Source organism: Myotis brandtii, unplaced genomic scaffold (assembly GCF_000412655.1).
Source record: "Myotis brandtii unplaced genomic scaffold, ASM41265v1 scaffold668, whole genome shotgun sequence".
Taxonomy (NCBI): domain Eukaryota; kingdom Metazoa; phylum Chordata; class Mammalia; order Chiroptera; family Vespertilionidae; genus Myotis; species Myotis brandtii.
In genome coordinates this window covers 1,974,815-1,984,471 of record NW_005370597.1, presented here as the reverse complement: position 1 = coordinate 1,984,471, position 9,657 = coordinate 1,974,815, and positions in this window count along the sequence as shown.

Below are 9,657 nucleotides of genomic sequence, written 5' to 3'. Positions count from 1 at the left end.
GCCTCCACCACACGCACTCCCCCTTTCCCTGCTCTGTGGGAAGGCGGCAGCTGGGGCGGGGGTGGCCGCGGGAGCGTCTTGCCCGTGTGATCGTGCCGAGCCGGGAATTCGGGGCCATGTGGGAAAGACATTAGTGCCGGCCGCCCTGCCAGCCAGGAATGCGCCCCCCGCTCCGCAGCCGCCGCCTGCCTGGCCCAGAAACGGTGACTCACCCGCTCCGTGTTCCCACCCCCTCATCTTGCACCCTCCACAGCCCACCACAGGCCTGGCCGCCGGCTTCCCAGCCTCCCTGCCTCTGCTCCGCCTGGTCCTGCTACCTGCCTCGCCCATCCTCCAGTCTCTACCAATCCCGTTTAGTAAGACTGAACCAGATCGCACCTCCTGGGGAGTCCCGACAGGCCCCTCCCCAGGCCTGTCTCTTCTCTGGTCTCTTGCTCTGGTTAGAACACTTCTTTGGGACTCAACCCCTCCAGCTGTCTCCCTCACTCCAGAATGACTCACCTCTGGGTCCCCACACCCAGCACAGGGCCTGGAGCACAGGGCAGGTGCAGAAAAAAGAAAGGAGTCAATGTAACTTGTTCTGTTTGGGAAGCTGGGGGTGGGGTGGGGGCGTACTGTTCCTCCTGCTCCTCTGTGACCCTGGAATAATAAACAATGCCACCTGCTTCATAGGATGGGTGGCCTTGGATCCCTTGCTCCCCTGGATTGAGCCTTGCTTCCCTCTTCTGATGCAGTGGGAATAAAGAACGTGCCCCATGTGCTAACAGGATGGCATAGGAAGAAACTTTGTAAAATCCTCGGCTCAAGCAGGGCCTGCCACTGAGAGGTACTCAATCACAACAATGATGGTGATGATATTGCTGGTAATCGCAACTATTTAATGAGCACCTACTATGTGCCAAGCCTCAGGCTGGGTACTTTATAGACATGATCTCATATAATCTCTGCCTCAGTCCTGTGAAGTAAGTTATTATTACTCTTTTACAAGTGAGGAAACATTGAGGCTTGGTGAGGGGAAATCACTGATCCAGGGACCCACAGTGGCAGAACCTCAGCCCACACCCAGGGCTCTGGTCCCAGCACCCAGAGCTCTCCAGAGTCCATGCAGGGACATTCTCTTCAACTGAATCTTCTAAAGATCAAACTGGGCCCTTTGCAGGGTAGCTCAGTTGGTTTAGGGTAGCTTAGTTGGTTGGAGTGTCATCTCTATGCACCAAGGTTATGGGTTCGATCTCTGTTCAGGGCACAGATAACAGTCAACCAATGAATGCACAAATAGGTGGAACAACAAATCTCTCTCTCTCTCTCTCTCTCTCTCTCTCTCTCTCTCTCTCTCATCTCTCCTTCCCTCTCTCACTCTCTAAATCAATAAATAAAATAAAAAAATAAAAAAAGGACCAAACTGGGCTCTAGCAGGTGATCTCTTGTAGCCCCCACCTTCATTGGAACCACACTACCAGCCTCCCACCTCACCCCGGTCCCCCTCTCATAACTTTTAATAAGAGGTAATATAGCACCAAGCAGCGGGCATCAGCTTCATTTTTAATTATCTAATTTACATGTAATTTTCCCCACCAAGGTGATGCAGTTTATTAATGTTTTACCTAAGAGCATCCATTTATGGGCTAAAAATATGTTTACAAAATTAATGACCAATGCTTCTCTTTTGGAGGCCTCTGGTTCAGAGTGGGGGACCCCAGCTTGGGCCTTAGGCCCTGAGACCCAGTAGCCCACGTAATTCAAGACACTGAAATAATGAATACACAAATGTCCCAGAACCCTTTCAGAGCATGCTCCTTCCCTGCCAGCCTCCATAAAGAATGATTATCGAGTGCTTGCTTGGCCAGACACTCTATGGCAGCATCTCATTTAATTCTTGCACTAATCCTTATGGACAGGTACTATTAATACCTGTTCTGCAGATGGACAAACAGACCTAGAAAGATAAAGTGTCTGCCCAGGATCACATAGTAAGTGAAGGGAAGAACTGGCATTGCAAACTTAGGGTGCATGACTCAAAGCCCACTCTATGCACTGTGGGATTGGGGCCCCCTCAGAAAACTGATGCCCTGGTCCTGCAGACACCAGTTTTAAACCTTGAGACCTTGGCTCAATGGGGCCCTGTAGTTCTCAGGATGTCAGCAGAAGTGGGTGACAGGGCCAGTGGGGAGAAATAGAACTCATTGACTTGGGTCTTACAGCATTTGATCCCCTAGGGATCCCTGCAATCTGGGTCTGGTTTTCCAGGCCTCTCAGTGCCCAATGGCTGTGATTTTCATGGTGGATTCCATGGGCCCAGGAGGGTCCTGGAAATAGCAGGGCACCCTCATCTTTCCTCCCCACATTGGTCCCCAGATGAGACTGAGCAGAGCAGATGAGCAAACATTCTGGTTTTCAAGAGAGAAGAAAGAGTAGGAAATCTAAAATGAAGTCTAAGCTCAGAACTGCTGCAAAGACAACACAGGCCCAGGGCAAATGGGCAGTGTGGATACTGACCTTCGCCTCAGTTTCTTATGAGCAGTGTGGACCCTCAACTCAGCCTCAGCCAGGACTGGGCAGACAGGCTGCCTCAGCCTTGGTCGGCCCAGAGGACGAGGCGTACAGACAATGACTCCACACCTCAGCCAGACCTTGGGCAAATGGACAATGTGAACACTCACCTGCACTTCAACCAAACCCTAGGTGGGCAAGTGGACCCTCACCTCAAGCCTCAGCCAGACCCCAGGTGGAGGCAGGGTAGAGTGCTCCCCAGTCGCAGTATGCTCTCAGAACGGGGAACTCCTCTGAGATTTGAGGGTGCTGATCCCTGCCCTACTGTGGGGGCACAGACTTATTTTTCAACAAAATGGGGTCCCAGAAACTCAACTTGCCACTGCAAGACTAGAGAGGGCCACCCTGAAACCAAAGACCTGATTAGCCCCCCTTAAGCCATCCTTACCTCTCCAGCCTTAGTGCGCTTATCTGGAAAAGGGGGTTATGACCCAGCGCATTCGCCAGGGTGCTGCCAGGACTGCTGTGGTAGTTCAGTGAGATGGGGTGACCAGGGCTTGACCGTCTACTCCATTCCTGTGCTTCTCCTCTTCCTTGTAGCTCCCTCATTACACAGGAAGGGAAACCAAGGCCCAGAGAGGACAAAGGACTACCCCAGGATCACAGAGGTGGAAGTGGCACCCAGATCTGGGTTTCACACAGGGGCTGGACTTTGGGCGACTCCATGGACCACAGTACTGTGTGGAATAAGCTACTAGTACACCTCAGCATCTGGCTCAGACTGGTGTGTGTGTGTGTGTGTGTGTGTGTGTGTGTTGCTAGTGGTGGTGGTGCGGCAAACGGGGGCGGGGGGGGGTTGGACAGGTGTCAGGGGAGCTGCCAATGCCGCCTCCCTGGTATTTTTAGCCTTGAGAATGAGCTGAGCTCAGGGCTCTGAGCAACCATCAGCAGTGAGGGAAATGGGAAGGTCCCCACCACCCCTTCCTACCACCATCAGCCTGGATCTGATTTTGGGGGTTGGAGGGCCAGCCTGGAAAAGGGTAGCTACCTCAGAGACTGGGAGGGGCCAGGCCCTGAGACCCTGCACCCCAGCACACTCCATCCGGGTCATCTTTTCAGTACCCCCTTTACCAAGTCAAGCTGGCAGGGACAAGCATTTCCCATCTCACCCCCTGCTACCCTCGGCTTCGCCTGCTAGAAGCTCCAGGTCAGCTCTCTCCTGTACCACCAGGTCAGAGCTGTGAGGTTCCCATGACAACGGATGACAACAGCAGAGGCTACTGGCCACAGGGTCAGGGGTGAGGGGGGTGTGGGTGGCAAAGCAGGAGAAGGGAGGGGGCCCAGCACACAGGTGGCAGAAGAGGCTGGAGTGAAGGACCCCAAAATTACAGCTCCCTTCTGAGGCCTGAACGCCAAGGAAAAGCCTAGAACTTTGGTTGATTGATGTGGAAGGGACTCCATTACAATGATTGGGAAAGCTAGGCATAGGAAGGGCTGGCTATCCTTTGGTCATGTGATCATGAAGCCAGCTAGGGCAGTGGTCGGCAAACTCATTAGTCAACAGAGCCAAATATCAACAGTACAACTATTGAAATTTCTTTTGAGAGCCGAATTTTTTAAACTTAAACTATATAGGTAGGTACATTGTTATTAACTTAATTAGGGTACTCCTAAGGCTTAGGAAGAGCCACACTCAAGGGGCCAAAGAGCCGCATGTGGCTCGCGAGCCGCAGTTTGCCGACGACGGAGCTAGGGTGTAGAGTTTGGATGGAAATCCTAGACCCTTGCTTTCTAGCCCAGTCTCTGCAGTTTCTAGGCTAGGGTGTAGGAGGGTAAGAGGTGGACCCAGATGTCCCCTTATCCCATCTTTAGGAAGTGAATGGGTCCAGAAGCCCTTCAACCAGCCTGGCCTTTTCATAACTTGAATTCCCCATCCTGTAATGAATGATCAAGGCCCTAAAACCGACAGGTCACTTCTTATCAAGCCTCGCCCCCACTTTCTAACACAGAATATGTTGTAGTTCGTCTGGACGGGGACACGGCAGGGATTAAGGCCTCCTTGTGACTTCCCACTCCAGTCGCAGGGGCCCAGAGTGGGGCTGGGAACGTGACCCACATACCCAGGTTGACTGGAGGCTTTCCTCCAGACCTGAGGCCCTCAAAAAGCCGCCCAGGTTCCAGAACCATCATTGGTCCCCACTGTCCCCGAGACAAAATATATCACTTATCCTGGAGCTTGAGGTTGACTCCACAGTCTGCTAAGCTCCCTCCAGTATGGTCTCCTTGCTGTCCCAGAAGTACCCGTCTTCAGATCATCTAAGTAAGTGTAGCTGCACCCACACCTCCTTCAAGAAGCCTTCTTGGCTCTTCCGATCCACCCAGATCTATTGCTCATCAAGGAGTACAAGGCTGAAGAGTTCACAAGGACCTTTCACACAGGACTTCCCATTCTACCCTCAAAGTATCTCTGGGAAGCGATGTTACTTGCTGGTGAGTAAACCAAGGCGCTGAGAAGGAAGCCTCTTGTAGAACGTCACACAGCCTGTGAGTGTCAACTTGGTACCCAGCTGCAGGCCCCCTTTTCTCTTGAGGCCCCTTCTTGGCAGTGACCGGCCTGTGGCACTGAATTTGGAATCCTCAAGTTCACACCCAGCAGTTTCTTTCTCCAGGTCCTTACACAAAGAGGGCCAACCAATGTCCTCTACCTTTAATTCATCCATTTATTTAATATTAAGCACCTAACATACCAGGTGGACAATCTCCTCCCCCTTGGAGCTCACCTTCTAGCTGGGAAGACCAGCAAGTAAACAGAATTCATCCAGTATGATCCGAGCAGAGTTCCTGAGCCCGGGGTCCCTGAGGCAGTGGGTGCCCAGGAGAGGGTTCTCCAGCCAGACTTGCAGAGTCAAGGCTGACTCCAACCACAGCTCAACCTCCCTTAGGTCCTGTCTTCCTGGGGAATTTTACTCCCATGTCTAACCTCAATCCCATTAGCTGCAACCCCTAAAAGACTTTGTAAGTAGGTGACTGTCTGAGAAAGGCCAATACACAGATCCTTGACCCCAGTGCTTTATCAAGCAGCAACCTTACTCTGTATTACCCAGGATCCCCTCTTTCCACCACCTCCACAGACCCACCAGTATGGTTAGAGGGGGCTGGCTGGACAGCAGGCCCATCAACCCTAAAGCCAACAGATCCACTGTGCTCTTCTTTGACTTCCCCAACCCCCAGCTCTGCTTTGGGGTGCTAGCAGGCCAGTGGGACCAGTAGGACCAGCAGGAGGTAGGTACGCAGGCAAGGGTAAGAGCCTCCCCCTTCTCGAGCTGCTGAGCCAACGTGGCAACAGGGAAGGGAAAGAAGCCACAGGATTGCTGCTTGGCCCTCAGGGTCCCTGAGAGCCCAGGAACCGGAGAGAAAATGAGAAAGTAACTCAGTCTAGGTTCCCAAAATCCTCCCACCAATTGGACCGGGGGCCTGGGGGCTGCAGGAGGCAGGGCAGGCTCGTGATGAGGCTGGCTGCAGGGTGATTAATCTTGTGAGGCCTGTGCGTCAGCCCCCCACTCCTCAGCCTCCCATGGTCAACCCCGCCCGCACTGCCCGGGGAGTTAATCTCCGCTCGGGGACTTCTCACAGCCGCTGTCACGGCTGCATTAATTCTGAGGCAGAGGGAAGCAGGAAGGAAGAAACAGTGGGGAGGGGGGCTTCCTTGGGAAGGTTTCGTGGTCAGCAGCTGGAGAGGAGAGGTCCAAAGAATGGGGCCTGGATCCCCTTCAAGGCCCAGCCCTAGATGAAGGGTGTGTGGGGGGGTCGTCCATATTATCCCCCTCAGGCCATCAGAGCCCTTGTACCCCTGGTGGCCTCAAGCCCTGGTCGCCAGCTGAGCCCCAAATGCAGTTTGCAGTTTTGACAGCAGATGTCTCTGCTATTATGATTTATCAAAATGCTTAAGGTAAATAATGTACACATATTTATATGAAAGCAGGGGAGTGGGAGAAGGTGGGAGGGACCGAATGGGGTCAGGGAGCTTTGGGACCCAGGACTCAGAGCACCCTTGCCTCTGTCCTCAGCTCTCCCCTCTCAGATCCAAAGCTTGACCCTAGCTTGGCCCTGGGGAAAGTGAGCTGGGGTGACATCAAGCCTGCCCAGCCGCCTGCCCAAGCCTGGCAGGAGGTCAGGGAGTGGGTGGACCTGTCTTGCTGGGCCCCTGCCAGGCCTGGGAGGCGGCCACCTGGGGGAAGCAGCTGAGCCAGCCTCACACCTTGGCCCCGTTTCCATGGCTTCACTGTGTCCTGGCTACCGAAGGCTCTGTTGCCTTATCAACAGTGGGCACCACCCTTACCCTCACTCTCCAAGCCAGTCCTCCAGGACCCCAGCAGCTGCCTGTGGATCCCACTATGACACAGCCAAAACTCAGCCACGGGCGGTGCCCGCTCCTGGGCAGGCCTGAGCTGGGTGAGGGGCTGGGAGTGTGGTAGAAAGACCCCAGGGAGGTGGAGGGGAGGAAGCCTTTGCAGAGTCAAGCTGCACCCACTTTCATCCCCCAAATACCCAAACCCTGTCGTTTCATTATTTCACCACCCCCCTACCTTCACTCCATACAGTCCTCTTTGTTCCCAAACCTTTCTGGGCTTACAAACGTGTTAACTAACTTTATTGGGTTTCTTTTTGTTTGTTTGTTTTTTTATTGATTTCAGAGAGGAAGGGATTGGGAGAGAGAGATAGAAACATCGATGATGAGAGAGAATCATTGATTGGCTGCTTCCTGCACGCCCCCTACCCAGGATAAAGCTTGAAACCCCGGCATGTGCCCTTGACTGGAATCGAACCCGGGACCCTTCAGTCCACAGGCTGATGCTCTATCCACTGAGCCAAACCAGCGAGGGCGGGTTTTCTGATTTGTAAAGCAATATATGTTTACTGCAAAAAAAAAAAAAAAAAGTTAGAAAGTGCAGAAAAGTTAAAGGAAGTCATGCTTGACCCTACTTCCACGTCTGGGCAGGACCACAAGCAGCAAGTGGGGTGGGGGTGGGGGTTCCTTCCAGTCAAAGCCTGAAGCATAACCAGGTGTTTAAAAGCCCGCTTCTGAAAACAGAGGAGCCCGGCTGTGTGACCTTGTGTATGCTTGCTTCTACCTCTCTGAACCTCAACGTTCTCATCTATAAAATGGGATAACTGAGTGTGAGGATTCAGTGAGCTAGGGGCTGAGGAAAGGGCTCTTTCTAGTAAGTTTCCCCTCACCAGTGAACAACACTCCAATTCGAATTGGAAATGCATGAGGAAAAAATGTCCAGAAAGAGGAGATAAGGTGTTTATTCAGTTCACACAGGTTTTCTGGTGCCGGTGCTGTAGACCACACCCCTGAAGCCAGGTGATGTCACCCAGAGTGATCAGTGTAGTGGTGGGGGTAGCACAGGGACTCTAGTCCTGGCCTGCAAGGCTTAAGAAGGCTCCTGACAGGGAAGGAAGGCATCAGTCAGGAAAAGGCAACAGGAAATAGACCTCATCTGACCAGGGTAGCTGGGCACCAGAACCCACAGACCAATTCCCTGCCCCCAGTGCAGGAGCTCTGCACCCAGGCCTGGAACCTGGAGGACCAGCTCTCCTCCCCTGGGCCCGCCCCATCTTCACGCCCTGCTGCCTGGAATCTGAGGCAGCCCTTGTTCTCTGGCAGGAGGGGAATTTAATGCCGCTGAGGGATGGCAGGTCGACAGGCGAAGAGATGAAAGTGTCCGCTCTGGCAGCTGGGTCGGTGGCCTCAGGGGACCCTCCCGCACCCCCTCCACTTTCCCCAGCCATCTCCACTCAGTGGCAGAAAGAGCCTTCACGGGGTCCTCAGGGGGTTGTGGACCTCTGGGACATAACCCCCTGGACTGGAGGGCTGTGTGACCTTGGTGGGACAGCAGGACCTCTCTGTGCCATTACCTGCCTGCAGGGTGCCTGGGCCAAGGTCTGCATTATTAACATGCTGGTGCCTGCCCGGCCCTCCCCCGCCTTGGTTGTCCTCCCCCACCGTGGCTGTTGTCAGCAGTGCCTGTCAGCAAAGGGCTTCGGGTGGGCAGTGGGGGACTGGGGCGGGCTGCACAGTGACCTCCATCCATCCATCCATCTCTGGCACCTGGGAGGGAGTGGGAGCTGGTGCTGCAATCAGGTCAGGCTGAAGTGGCCTTGACTACAGCAGAGTCGTGCGGCCATTACCACCTCCTTCTGTGTGACAGCAGAGCTAGGTTTAGCCTGGGAATCAAGGCTGGGGCCTCAAGCCAGAATCTGTCCCCCTGAACCACCAAGCCCACGTCCCTAATGGAGATGCTGTGCGTCTTGGCACTATGAGGCGACCTTGTTGTTCTGCAAAGCACCCTGCCCGTGCCCCACCCCACAACCTCTGGCCCTTCTTTCTTGGGAACAGAGAGGTGAGGGCATTTGGCCAAGGTCACCCAGCAAGGGCATGGGAGCAAGCGTACACACACACACACACACACACACACACACACACACCATGACTTTGACACATGGTCACCAGGTGACCAAGAAATAAAGAGGACCAGTGTGTCCAGATTGCCAGACCCCCTTTCCTGTCCATTGAGGAAGCTGATTCTTCCAAAGCAGCCTAGTCTGGCGCAGGGGTCTGGCAGCCAAGAGCCAAGTTCTAATTAGGATCCTGCCTACCATCTTGCTCTGTGACCTGGCATGTCACATACTCTCTCTGGGCTTCGGTTTCTCACCTATAAAATGCAGAATAATCCCCATTCTGATGACTTTCTGGAGCCAAAGAAGCAAACTTACTCGCCAATTGAAACTGTCCCAGACTGAAGGCAGCCTCCAACTAGCCTTGGGCTGAGAAGTACCCATATAAGAGAGCTTAGCTCCTGGCCCAAATTACCCAGCACACTACAGCTTTCCTGCATCCTTCTTCCTGCACGACATGACCGGCCACAGCAAGCTCGTAGCAGAGGTTCAAAGGCCCGGTCTGGACTGTTGCGTCAGGTTCAGGGCAGGAGACAGGGGCCCCAGGCAGGGAGGGGAGAATAAGGGCAGCAAGGGACTAGGTCAGGCCAAACCCGGCTGCTGTGGGGAGGAGGGGGCGCCTGGCAAGCACTGGGCAGGCTGGGGTGGGGGAGGCCTTTGGCGGCCACAGAGAACAAAGAGGCTGGGGTTGCCAGGATATGCTGT